At 36.3% G+C, this 14,884-nt stretch overlaps 1 pseudogene; it reads left to right on the forward strand.

The window, feature by feature from the left end:
* Positions 1–14,267: 14,267 nt before the first annotated feature.
* Positions 14,268–14,602, forward strand: LOC121037071 (10 kDa heat shock protein, mitochondrial-like; annotated as a pseudogene).
* Positions 14,603–14,884: the final 282 nt, after the last annotated feature.

Here is a 14,884-nt window from a genome sequence, read left to right on the forward strand (position 1 = left end):
TGGTAAAGGGTCAATAGGAAGCAAAAGGGAGAAAAACTAAGAACTCAGTGAAAGAGCACAAAAGAGGACAGTGTTCTATCAATGCCTAGAGAGTAAGATAAAATATGCTGAAGCAAGAGGGGTGCAGAGAAGAGGAAAAAATTCCCTCTTTTGCCATATTTCCTCTTTTTCCTCCCTCCTGTTCTCCACTCAGAAACTCTGATTTATTACTTCTTATGTAATAAAATTCAGCATCTGTATGGTTAAATTTTGAAAGGAAACAAAATTCAACATGATAGATGAGACCTTATGACTTAGATTCAGTTCTACCCTGTCTGGCTAATATTGAATTGCTTTGTGCATAGAACAACGTCTCCCAACCCCACCCCTTTCTAATTTTAGGGTAAATGTTTGATATATGCAGGTCTAGAAGCCAAGCAAAACTATATCTTTATGACATTTTCTTAAAATTGTGTAAGTTATATGCAATTTTCTCTCTATCACTCTTATAACCTGACAGTCAGTTTTACTGACAGTAAATGTTTTCAAAGTCATAAAATGGGACTTCAGGTTTCAGAGGGAGATTATAATGAAACTAGGAAAATAAAAAGAGTTTATAAACCTCTCCCCCTCAATTACACTCAGTCCTGGTAAATACCAGAAATATAACTAAAGGCCATTGGTGAGAAATTTAGGTTTAAATTTGAGGTACACATGTGGCAATTTCATACTTTGAGCGGTATAGTCTGTACATTCTGAAGAACGCAGAAAGCCTCAACATGTAGTGTGCACTAAGCTAGAAAGAGTTAACTAAAGCATTGCCTGATTTGACCCCCTTGTCCTTCCTTTTATTCATTTAGTTAAATGTGTCAGGTAAGTATGTCTCTCGTTGTCCAAATATTCAAGGTTACCATCATGACTCATGATCATTGTCTGGATAAGGACACTATTGTTGTTTTAAAAGCAATGTTAGTGTTCCTGAATAAATAGGGGAACATATTATTAAATTGTGTAATTGAAAAGTTATGGTACAAATTCCAAAGTTGCATAATAAACCACCATTTTTTTAAAATTTACTCCTAATTCACTAGATTATAGGCTTTTTGAGCACAAGGATCACGTGAACCCCTTCTTTAGTGCCTTACAAAGACAAGTACTCAATAAGTGCTTTTGACAATAAAGGTTGTGATAGCTTCTGTTTCTTTTTATTTCTCTCTAATGAAAGTAAGTTTCAAAGTAAGCTTTTATGCATCTGAAATCAGGTCAATTGATAATAATCAGATTGTTGCAGTAACACAAGATTATTCATGCAAAACTATAGGTTTCCCTGTTTTACAAGGCATTTAAAAATGTAGGAACATCATTGGTAAATTATGTCTCTGTGTGAGGTTTTCTCTTAAATTTTTTTAATTTTCCTTTCCCTTTCCTTTCTGTTGTTGGTATGACATCTAATCTTTCCAATACAGTTATAGAGAGCCTATACAACACACTGTGGAAATCCTGAGAATAAAATGGTCATGATGTATGTACAGCTCAGGGAAAATCTAAAACAAGAGGCGTCAGGACTGGCAGCAGCTCCTAGGGCTTGGGCAGCACACCTGAGCCCCAGCTGAACCTATAGAAACAGTCCTTTGGTATTAGGACTAAGAGAACATGTGATAAATACCTAATTTTAATCTTTTAAAAATTAATCTTATTTACAATTTACAAAAAAAGACTGTATAGATAAAAATCTTTAGTCATGGTTACATTAGAATTAAATATATTCAAAATAATATCTTCCTTTACCAGGTAACATGTTGTTATGAGAAATGTCATATGAAGATAGGAGAAGGAACAGTTGAAGATGCTTTAAAGTTGCTTATTCCCCTTAACTATTTGTTAACTTTAAAGTGTATTTAAGAAGACTTGGAAAAAGGATGAAGATTAAACAAAATTGAATGTGAAGAAGAATAGAACTGTGAGATCCTGTACCATTAAAAAACCTTGAATAGCCTTCACAACCTTAATTATTGTTTTAAAATGACCCTGTGGGCGGCGCCTGGGTGACTCAGTTGGTTGAGTGTCTGACTTTGGCTCAAGTCATGATCTCATTGTTCCCAAGTTCAAGCCCCACACTGGGCTCTGTGCTGACAGTTCAGAGCCTGGAGCATGCTTCAGATTCTACGTCTCCCTTTCACTCTGCCCCTTCCCCACTCTCTCTCTCTCCCCTCTCCCTCTCTCTCTCTCTCTCTCTCTCTCTCTCTCTCTCAATCTCTCTCTCAAAAATAAATAAATATTTAAAAACTAAATAAATAAAATGACCCTATGGATAATGATCTGAACATGAGTTCATCAACACCAATCCTCCTTTCTACTTAAAAGCCTAGTAAATGATATAAAAGATCTTTTTAGAAAAGACTTTTCTGGAATAAACAACAGCAAAAAACAAAAACAAAAAACCTCTCTACTCATAGATAGTATGAATAATTCTGAAGAAGAAAAAAGAGACAGAGAAAGACACAGAGAGAGAGGGAGAGGCAGAGAGAGAATATGATCTATATATAGGTCAATAAAACTCAGATAAAACCACAGTCAATTACAAATAGTGAATACTGTCACACAGGTTGGAACAGGTAGGAGTGATGCTCAGGAGCTCTAATTCCACCAGGGGAACACACAAGGAAAGGATCCTGGGGCACTCTTCAGGTGACAGTTTGGGAATAGCACTTGACCAATGAGGGCACTCTTTTATCCTTCTGCTTATATCTCTGGAATACTGGCTAAACAGACTGCTAGGCTAAAACTGAAAGTTCAAGTTCTAATTTGGATGCTAGAGAAGCAAATCAGTGTCCTAGGTAAATACTTGGACCAGGTACAGTGGAACACTTTGGAACCACTATTGCAAAAAATCATTTCTTTCCTCAGTAGCTATCAGAGGGGCCAATAATAAACATGACAGAAGGATGAATGGGATTTGTAGACAAAAATGTGCCACAAAACATTGAGGAAACCAGCAGAAAATACCCCAAGCAGAGCAACCGATGCACAAAGAAAAGAAAGTTACAGTCAGTGTCTTGTAAAGTATGCAGTCAGATCCCTTTCAGGGAAAGACTTGGAGATTGGCATTTTGCTTATTCCCTCTTCAGCTGCAATGATGTAGTATCTAAGTCCAAGAACAATTTTTATTTTCTCTCTTTCATGTCCATTATGTAACTATCATTTACTCTTCTTCCTTTTTAAGTGAATCTCTGCTAATGCTTAAAACATACACATGCAATTAACTGTTAATATGTATATTTACTATACCTAAAAAGTTTTAACTATGAGGAAAATATATTTCTTTCAAGAATACTCACTTATAATCACATTTTGTATACATGGTTGTCAGTCCTCCCATACTTTTAAGACATTATCTTAGTTAAAATAAAAACAAAACAAAATGAAATAGAAATCTATGAATAACTACAAGGATTCGTATTCTTTTATTACAGAGGGCAAAGAATCTCTAGCAAAAATTCTGAAACAGAAATTCCGTTATTAATATATTTCAAAAGGTCATTTATCTGTTACTACTTTACTTTTATTCTATTCTACATAAGCTCTAAATGCTCTTTCTACCTCTGTACGAAATCACTCATTACCAGTTCACTCTGTACTCAATTCTTTCAAAGAGGAAGGAAACTTTTAACATAGTAAGTTACATTTGAATATAAATATATTAACATCCAAGGATTGTTTTTATTTTTGTGTTATTTTAAAGTTTGTTTATTTTGACAGAGAGAGAGAGAGAGAGGCAAACAGAGGAGAGAGAGAATTTCAAGTAGGTTCTGCACTTCACTGTGGAGCCCGATGTGGGGCTTGAACTCACGAACTGTGAGATCATGACCTGAGCTGAAGGCAAGAGTCAGACACTTAACACACTAAGCCACCCAGATGCCCCTCAAGGATTGTTGTTAGACATAAAAGTTAAACCATAGTAAAGGAAAGGAATAAAACTTAAACACTGAAGTTTCAGTTAGCAGGAGGTAGTTAAAGGCCTCTGAAAGGTATGAAACCCTCAAAATTCATCATAACTTGTCAATTGATGATGATTTATGTAAGTTATGAATTTACTATGAAACCTCTGATTCTAACTTCTTCTGTTTTAAAAAAGTTGGAATTATAATCACGGACGTTCAAAACTTGCTACCATTTTAAAGGTCAATTAAATATCATTTAATGAGATGTGTTAATAAGAATGTTTCTATACCTAGCCACTATAATGACAGGCTGAGTAATTTTGATGACCTTTTCTGATGAAGCTCGTTGATAAATAGGCAAGATCGATCATGTAGTCAAATCAACCTATACTGATGACTATGACAGCTGCAGTGATTTGAACAAAGAGCTATGGAAACATCTATGCTTACTATCTCAAAGATCCCACTTTATAACTTGTCATTCTCAAGAGGTAAATAACACAGGCTGTTTCTTCCATATTTTTATTAAAGACAGGAGTCCAAGTAGGAAATTAAATTTAGGTTCTTTAAGTGATGAATTGTGTAAACATTTATTACATTTTCATCTTAGTAAGACAGCTAAGCTGACCTATTTTTACAGGGATCATATAAAAGAACATAAGGCAATAATCGTGCATGGATCCAAAGGCTCCATCTGTCTTCATGATCTCTTTTTCCATTGGCTTCATGTGGAACTCACTGGTTGCTAGGGTCGGTAGTGCATATTGAAACTTGATTAAAGTTTTAGATGAAATAGCAAGACCTTTTTATTCTTCACAAACTTGATCCATTTAAGACTTCACAAGCTCTTCCCCAGATGATTAATGCCGCTCGCTCTGCCTGGATGGCAGTGTGCTTCCACAGCTCCACTTTCTACTGTAACAGACAGACTCAGATTGAAATGTATTTCCTAGTTATGTGACTGTGGGCAACTAACCCCATCTCACTGAGCTATATTGTTTTCTGGTCTATAAAATGCTGGTACAGTATACCCCCGAAGTACTTTTGTTAAGATAATGAATATAAAGCACGGACATAGGCCTGGCACATAGTAGGAACTCAACAGATGTCAGTGTCTGCCCCCCCTCACATTATTGCAAAAACAAATATTGTGTCTAGCTATTAATTTTATTAGAAGCATTTTGATTCACATTTTGATTGATTTGTGGAGCACAAATGTTATTATCTTTAGCTTAATGGAAAAATAAAGTCCCGACTCACAAACATGGACTTGTACCTACATTTATTCAGGACAATGGGCTTTTAGCTGGCAGCATAATATTTATGAAGAATTATTCTAGGGAAAAAATGATATTGAAGAGCTGAACTGCTCGTTATTTATTTTTTTTGTTAATACTTTATTTTTTTAAAGAACAATTTTTGTCACTCAGCATCTGGTTATATTTACAATATGTTTCTAGGAGGGAGGACATAGCCATCAATACGTGGATACATTTATTTCCCTAAATTTAAGTTCCCTTTAAAATATGTTACTTTAAATTTCCTCAATTTCATTTCCATTGCACTGTTCCAAGACAACTCTATTATCTTTAATCTAGGTTATTGAATACACAAGCCTAATTGGTCTAACCCATTCCCATTTCTCCTTTAATTTATTTTCAATAGTATTTGAGAGATATATTCCTAAGTGTTATAGGATCATTTCTTCCTGTAAATGATCAAGGGAATAGATGACTGTAGCACTTCTCCACTTCATCCTGTGTTGCTGTTTGCTGTATTTTAATTAAAGACCATTTCCTTGTGAAGAAAATAAAAGCCCAAATATTTTGCTAATTATTTTAAATTCCATTCTGATCCAGATATTTGATTTTTTCCAGAATATCAGTTCCCATATACCCCTACTTCATATTCCAAGACCAGTTATTAATCTATCTTGAATTCATAGGAAAGAATTAAATACACAGGTGAGAACCAATACACTTATATGAATATGACCAGGCTTTCTCTGGTTGATGAACATCATATCTGTACCTCATTCTATTGCTCATTTTACTTAGTCTGGAGATTGTTTCTTTTCTCTTTCTATGGTATCCCATTAATCTGACAATTGGCAGTTCTAATGTTACTCACCCACATAACTTTTGTGATTCCCTTCCTCGTGAGCAGTTATTCTCACGGCCTGCTCTTGTATCACCAAACTAACAAATATTGCATTCTGCTTTGCATGTATCACTAGATGTTTTCCTGCCTGTTTCTCACTAGAAGACTTTTGTTTGTTTGTTTAGCACCAGGACAGTGCCTTAGATGCCACTTTATTTTCATAGTGGTTTGCCTTGTGTTATGAATATATTCAAATAATACAAACAGAAAATGTATGTTGCTGATGTAATGAGGACAATACTAATTTACTTTAATTCAAGGATCTACATCCAAGTAAGTTATTTTGCTTAGGGCCATTTATTTTTCGTAAATCAACAAACACATGAACATACAACAGAACACGCACAGATTCAGGATAGTTAATCAGTCACTTAAGTCCCATTATGAACCTGGTCACTCATCTCTGACCATTTTTCTTCTAAAAAAGATACTTTTTTGTCTATAATTTCAAATACATGACAATGAGATCTCCTTTTAAAGCTCCTTTTCTTCATTCAGTGCTTGTATGAGTTACAGAATAACAGAACCTTCCCTAAATGGTTGGTTAAACATGATAGAAGTTTATTTCTCATTCTGGGAAATCTGGATGTGAATAGCCCATGGCTGGTTTATAATTCTTGGCAGTCATATGGAACCCAGGCTGCTTCCAGCTTTCCTTCTGCCACTGCTAGTGTTTGGCCCCAAAACTCATGGACTGAGCATGATTTCTACCATCACTTCCATGCAGAGCCAGCTATATAATTTCTGGGGCACAGTGCAAAATAAAAACATGGAGTTCCTTTTTCAAAAAACAAGGAAAAGATGCAATGAATGGTACTAAATTATAAAGCCCCTTATTTCTTTTGCAGCTTCTCAGTTTCTCAGCTTCTAAATGAAGAAAAGTAAAAAATTTAAATTATTAGCATGAATTTTTACCAGTAACCTTTATATCATGCAGTGCTAGTTTTAGATGCAAATATAAAGGCATTTACCTCATATATGTAGTCACCAAAAGGCACAATTCATATTCCACACCTCATACATCCAGAGTGGTGGAAATATTGCACAAAGCTAACTCAAATGTTTTTGTTTCATTTTAATATGTGAATAATCTACCAAAAATATGTACCTTCCTTCACATTACTGATGAAAGGAGAAAGAAGCATGGGTGCCTTACTCTTCTCTTTCCTTCCAAGTTATCATTTTCAGCCTGAATGTTTGGGTAACACGAGGAAGCGAGGAAGCGATACAAGTAAGAAAGTATAGGATAGGGTTCCATGGTTCTCAGTGCTTATTAGAATGCTACTATCTTCCTAAATTTGAAGCAAGTTCTTCTACAAATACAAATGTATTCTCTTAGAACTGACAGCATTTCCTGCTTATTCAGTCAAACATGTAACATGTTTACCTTGAACTCACTTTGCATCTCACTGAGCTCCTACACAGCAGCCACTGAAGGGCACTGAGAATGCTATGTATGAGGAAACCATGAACATCTGAAACATATATCGCATGCACCTCCTCTGCTCAAACATATCCTTCACTGTCCCACAGGACCTCACTTACAAAACATAAGTTCAAATATAAAATTAAAGATTTTATGAGGACTACACCAGGGAAATTAATCAAGCATATGGCCCTTCTGAGCATCAGATCCTATGTAATCACACTGTTTGAATGGCCATGGAGCCAATCATGTCTCCATATTTCACTTGCAGGAAAGATGGATGAAGGAGAAGATAAGGGGTGAAGAACCTGTGTCAGATTTCATTAGCTTTTTTCTTTTCTTTACTCTTTTCTTTTCTTTTTTTTTCTTTCTTTCTTCCCTTCCCTTCCTTTCCTTTCCCTTCCGTTTTCTTTTTTCTTTTCTCTTTCTTTCTTTCTTTCTTTCTTTCTTTCTTTCTTTCTTTCTTTCTTTCTTTCTTTCTCTTTCCCTCATTCTTTGAGAAGCTGTCACTTAACAATTCTATTCAAGTCCACAACTTTGATATGAGGCTACAACTAGCTTCAAGGGAGGCTGGGAAACATAACCTTTATTACAGGTAGCCATGAACTCAACTAAAGATGATAGGTTTGGAGACAGCTAAGTAACAATCTGTGCTATAAGGTTTCTTATGTCAAGACCCAAAATAGAGGGGAATTGGTCAAATATGATTATACCTTTTTGCTAGAAGTTTGTTTTCTTAATACCTTCTAAAATTTTAGGGCACCTGGGTGACTCAGTTGGTTAAGTGTCCAACTTCGGCTCAGGTCATGATCTCACAGTTCATGAGTTTGAATCCTGCATTGGACTCTGTGCTGACAGTGTGGAGCCTAGAGCCTGCTTCAGATTCTGTGTCTCCCTCTCTCTCTCTGTTCCTCCCCTGTTCACACTCTGTCTCTTGTTCTCCAAATAAATAAACATAAATTTTAAATAAATTAAAATTAATTAAAATAAAATAAAAGAGAAAAAGTGAACATTCACTTTCTAGTTGTAGGCAGCTTATTAAAAGCAAAGAAAAATAACTATACATTATATTTTAATATTTTGACCCATAATACACATTTCTTTATGAGGAGACTCCATCCAATCTAATAATCTTGTAAGGTGATTAATTTATCTCAGAGTTTCTCCATTACTATTTAGAAATTTGGATTAAATTATAAAATCATCCCTTTAACCCTCACAATAATAACCTTTCAGGGTAGATATTATATGTCCATTTTGTATGAGAACAAACAGGACTTTGAGAGAATATGTAACCAGTACTACAGACAGCTTACCCTCAAATATTAGCTCTTGTATTTTATTTATTTACTTATTTTTCATTTTCCTAATGTTTATTTATTTTTGAGAGAGACAGAGACAGAGTGTAAGCAGGGGTGGGGCACAGAGAGAGGGAGACACAGAATCCAAAGCAGGCTCCAAGCTCTGAGCTGCCAGCACAGAGCCCAACATGGGGCTCGAACTCACAAACCGTGAGATCATGACCTGAGCCAAAGTTGAACACTTAACCGACTGAGCCTCCCAGGTGCCCCTTAGCTCTTGTATTTTAATGTCCTTTCTCTCTTTATTCAGTTTTTACTTCATATGTCACTTTCTCAAAGAGATATAGAGATACAGAGAGACAGAATCTGTATAATTTTGTGAAAGTTCAGTACCCTGAAAGAACCAGCGTATCTGAGTTCTAGATATATTTATCTTAGTGGATAGCTGTAGTATTTTAGAAAATTGTTTTAATCCATATGAGTATAAATTTCTCATTTTTAATTAAGGACTTTGAGACCATTAATTTTCAATTTATGATCTATGGAATTCTTGTCTCAAAGGTCTGTGAGTTTTAATTTACATTTCATTTTTAATATACAATTATCACTCATGTCAGTGTTCTGGAAAGTGGCCAAGAATATTGAATTAGCAAATATGAAATTTAAATACTAATAACTCATTGACTCATTCTGGTAGATACCATTTTCTTTCTTTTATCAAAGAGAAAAATGGATTCAGAAATGTTAGGTTACTTGTCTGAGGCCACCCAACTCCCAAGTCTCAAGAGTTGAGACTCAAACCCCTCTTGCTGGCCCTGGAACAGGAGCTTCTTGCACTACACTGTGCCACCTCCTACTGTCTCCTTCCTCTGCTCTTCTCTGGATGAGAGCTGAAACAAGCAGGCAGACATCTTCTTGTTTGGCTTCAGGTGGGAATGGGCACGTTAGGTGACTTTTTTTTTTTTTTTTTCAGCTCTGCACATGTCCGGAAATGACATGAAAGTGCATTGAGTATTAATTTGGAGATTATAAATAAATTTTAGCAAGTAGATGAATATGCAAATATAGATTCTAAAAATAATCAGGGTCAACTGTATTAACTTTAAAAATAATTATGAAACAGTATGAATAATCATTGTGTTATGGCTCATGTTAATACAGTGATAAACACCATCTGCATTTCAATGCAAAATGAGTATATATTTTGTGTTCTTGAAAATGTGTCAACTCTGCATTTCTCATTCTCTCAATCTCTCATTCTCTTTCCCTCTTAATGTATGCCTGTGCATGTCCACTAATATAAAAATGTACTAGGAGTACATTATCTCCAGCATATGCATGCCTTCCTCAATTAAATGTCAGGCAAGACTCAGATTCATCTGTTTGCTGCATGTTCTTGTCATGGTGTAAGGGGCAATAGCAGTAAGTTGAGTGGAGGAAGAGGTATGTGAGTTGAGAGTCTCTCATAGATCTGACCTGATGCTGAGGGGGAGGAAGTGGGGCAAGAAACTCTCCATAAAAGGATGAGTAGCATTTAATGAAGGACAAAGAGGGAAGAAAAGGGCTCTCAACAATGGGAACAACATGGAAAAGACCCTCTGGTGATGTGAGTCTAATGTGTAGGAAGAGAGTAAAGAAGGTGGGTAATACTGAGCACAGACAGCTGGAGAAACAGGCAAGGGCAAGGGCATACAGAGCCTTGCAGGTCTTTATCCAAAGAGCAATAGAAAGATAACATGTGTTCTAGGCAGATGGCACCAAGTTCAAATATGTTTTTTCAAAAGTTCAGTCATATGCTAAGGGATCAAAGAGGGGCAAGAGTGGTTTTGGAAAGATTGGTTAGAACGTTATTTCAGTAAATCAAAGAAGTGATCATGGGAGCTTGGACTAAGGACAAGTGGAGTAGATGAACTAAAATTGATTTAGTGCATATAATTGATTTGTACATGATTTGATTATATTATCACTTGAATTAAATATAAATATCTTTCAGAGGAGTAAATATTTTCTTGGTGAATACTTACATGTATTAGGCAAGAAGTAATTTCTATATAAAATTTTTTATAATTCCCACTTTATTTTTTTTGAGTATAGTTGCCACAATGTTACATTAGTTTCAGGTAATGAATTTGACAAATCTGTACATTATGATATCTATGTTCACCACCAAGTGTAGCTACCGTCTGTCCTGTTACATTGCTATCACAGTATCATTGACTTCATTCTTTATGTTGTGCCTCTTGTTCCTGTGAGTTATTCATTCCATAACTGGAAGCCTATAGGCTACCAGAAAATAAAAAGAGAATTAAAAGTATAAATGATGATTTTTGTCATCAACAGAATATCTTTAATGTTAGGAGCCATTTGGCTATTTGTGGTATTGATATGGGGGTGTGGGGAGTCTATAGAAGTGATGTAACAGTAGTTACAAAAAGCTAATCTCAAGTAAGATCTATTTTTTTAAATTTGTAAAATAATTCTATATGTGTCATATCTATGTGTTTAATTAAATGTGTCCATCTCTTACGTACTATTTGGCACAACTGAAAGTTAATGATAGTCATTTATCAATAATATACTATGGGGGCGCCTGGGTGGCGCAGTCGGTTAAGCCTCCAACTTCAGCCAGGTCACGATCTCACGGTTCGTGAGTTCGAGCCCCGCGTCGGGCTCTGGGCTGATGATGGCTCAGAGCCTGAAGCCTGTTTCCGATTCTGTGTCTCCCTCTCTCTCTGCCCCTCCCCCGTTCATGCTCTGTCTCTCTCTGTCCCAAAAATAAATAAAAAATGTTGAAAAAAAATTAAAAAAAAATACTATAAACAAAAAGTTTGGGAATTATTATATTAGCTCCTAATGGGTGTACTATTTTTAAAGTTAAAAGAGTGACCTTAAAATGGTAACAATTTTATGGTCAGATTTCTCTCCAGCTTGTTTAGGATTATTTTTCTTAAAATATCACTAAGCCTGCTTGGCATAATACTGCCATGTGAACCTTGACAGTTCCGGTCAGATTATTAATATTTCCTGTGTTTTCTTAGCAGGAGGTTTAACAACCTAAAGAAGGTTATGGCAGGCATGGACTCAGCTCACTTTGCTCCACACTCTGTGTAGTGACTATGCATCCCATTTAAGACCCTAAAATAGAACATAACTTACATTGTTACTTATAGGTTTTTTTTTTCTTTTTCTTCTCTTTTCTTTCTTTTTTTTTTTTTTTAATGTACCATTGCAACATCTTCTTTTTAGACTAGAAATACAGGAAGATTCCTGATTCACTCTGAAGACAAAAGCACACTCCATCTCAGCATATCTAGCAGATGTTCTCTTCATAGGCAGAGAAAAAACATGGCAAGTTACTGTATCCAGCTGGTTCCTAAATCATTCTGAAATTCTCCCTGTCTACTCCCAAAAGATGTAAATTGGCCCATAAAGAGAACAGCAGGCAACATGACTATAAATAAAGGCCACAAAAGAACTCATATTGCAGGAAGAAACTAATGGAAACTAGGAAAAAATGACCATTGTTTGAGTAAAGTAGGTAAATTAAGACCTCTCTATGAATTTACTGCTATATGCGAAGGGTTCAATATTCAATCAGTCAGGAAGTATTTATCATTTACTTCTTTCTTTCTCTCTTAATCTTACATTGCTTTTATTTCCCAATTTTCCAGATCCTTATTTTGACTTTGTCAAAGGGTCTGGAACAATGAAGTGCAGTGAGTAATTGCTATGGGCAGGATTTTAAAATTAAGATGCAATTCCTGAAGTTCTGTGGACAGAACTTAGAAGTCATTGCTCTCTACTGGGTGGCTCAGTTGGTTGAGCATCTGCTTCTTGGTTTCAGCTCAGGTCATGATCTCACGGTTCATGAGTTCCAGTCCCACATCGGGCTCTGTGCCAAGAGTGCAGAGCCTGCTTGGGATATTCTCTCTCTCTCTCTCTCTCTCTCTCTCTCTCTCTCTCTCTCTCCCCCACTGTCTCTATGCCTTTCTGCTGCTCTGGCTCTCTCTCTCAAAAAAAAAAAAAAAAAAAAAAAAGGAAGTCATTACTCCCATCCTCACAACAAGAACAAATGTGAACAAACTGAAAATCAACAACTCTTCTTAGATGAGAGAATTGAGCTCGTAGGGTAAATGTCCTGGACACCAGAGAGACAGATGCACAGAATCACAGCTTATTGGGAGGAAAAAGAGCCTGGGATCAGAAGCCTAAAGCTGAAGGTAGTATCAGCAGAAACACATTACACTGTAATTGACAAATTGCTGGAGGCTTACTGTGGATTAGATCCAAAGGAGCTTCATTTGTGGTCCTCTACAGTTTCCTAAGTTTTACTTCCAGGCATCCTACCTGTTTCTCACTGTGAAGATCTGAGAAAATCCCTTTGCACTTAAAGCAAGGAGAGGGGGGGAAAGTAACCATTTCAAAATAAGGCTAGAGCTTTCTGTTTTCATTAATTAGGCCTGTACTCAAGAGAAACTATTTTACCACAACCTTACCAAGGTTTAACCAGTGCCTAACCAACCTGGAGGAAAGAGAATTCCAGCCTACTCTAGCTTTAATGTGAAAGAAGAAAGATTTTCTTTTTTTTTAAATTTTTTAACGTTTATTTATTTTTGAGACAGAGAGAGACAGAGCATGAATGGGGGAGGGTCAGAGAGAGGGAGACACAGAATCGGAAACAGGCTCCAGGCTCCGAGCTGTCAGCACAGAGCCCGACGTGGGGCTCGAACTCACGGACCACGAGATCATGACCTGAGCCGAAGTCTGCCGCTTAACCGACTGAGCCACCCAGGTGCCCCAAAGAAGAAAGATTTTCAACTCAAGCTCACTAGAACACTAAGACCTAATCATCAGAGTGTAGGATGCTTCCCCCACACTTGTTCTTTGCATCAATAAGGCTCGTATTTACTAATAGGAGATTATAGCTAAAATTACCCTCAGGCCCTATTTTAGGACTCTATAGGAAAGCCAAAAGACAACAGTGGAGACAAAAAAGAATACTAGAGAAAATTGTAGCTTCTGACACTCTAGCTACAGCAACCAGCAAACATAGCCTAACTCCTCGCCAGAAAAACACAAAACATCACACATTAGGCGTATTTACCTTAGTTCTTTACTCCCAATGTATCATGTCTGGCTTTCAACAAAAAGATATAAGGCATGGTAAAAAAGCAAAACACACACTCTGAAGCGACAATGTAGCTATCAGAACCAGACTCATCTATGGCAAGGATGTTGGGATAACCAGATCAGAAATTTAAAATATCTATGTTTAATAATGCTAAGAATTCTAATGGAAAAAATGGGTGACATGCAAAAACAGATAAGAAATAAAAACAAAGGGATGGGAATTCTAAGAAAGAATACAAAGGAAGTGCCCCTGAGGATCAGACTGAGGGTTTTCTTGCAGGTGGGTGCGGGAGCTCAGGAACAAAGTACCAATGGCAGCAAGTTGGAGTGATGGTAAGACTGGCATGTAGAAAGTTTCTTTCCCTCTTTGCCTGAATTTTAGTTAAAAGGAGTGCAGCCAAAACTGTAACCAAAGGAGGCATCATGCTTCCAGAAGAATCTCAAGGAAAGGTATTGCAAGCAACAGAAGAAGCTGTTGGATTGGGCTCTAAAGGAAAGGGTGGAAAAAAATTTTAAAATAAAGGAAAGGGTGGAGAGAGTTAACCAGTTAGCATGAAAGTTGGAGATAAAATTCTTCTCCCAGAATATGGAGGCACCAAAGTAGTTCTAGGTGACAAGAATTCTTATTTAGAGATGGTGACATTCTCAGGAAGTATGTAGACTGAAATAAATCATTATTGAAATGGTATCGAGTGAAGCTGCCTGTTCCAGTGAAGTTGTGAAATCTTTCATCATGTCAATAATTTCCATGTCTCTCTTTCATAATAAACTAATAGTATCCAAACTAAAAAAAAAAAAAGATGTTAAAATTCAAAAACATTCTTTGATGGTTCATCAGTAGACTGGGCACAGCTAAGAAAGAATCACTGAGCTTGCCACAGATATATCAACAGAATCTTCCCAAATGAAACCTCAAAGGAAAAAAAAAATAAACAGAATATCCGTGA

The sequence above is a fragment of the Herpailurus yagouaroundi genome, unplaced genomic scaffold (genome assembly GCF_014898765.1).
Source record: "Herpailurus yagouaroundi ecotype Mexico unplaced genomic scaffold, PumYag 28, whole genome shotgun sequence".
In the NCBI taxonomy this organism is placed as follows: Eukaryota; Metazoa; Chordata; class Mammalia; order Carnivora; family Felidae; genus Herpailurus; species Herpailurus yagouaroundi.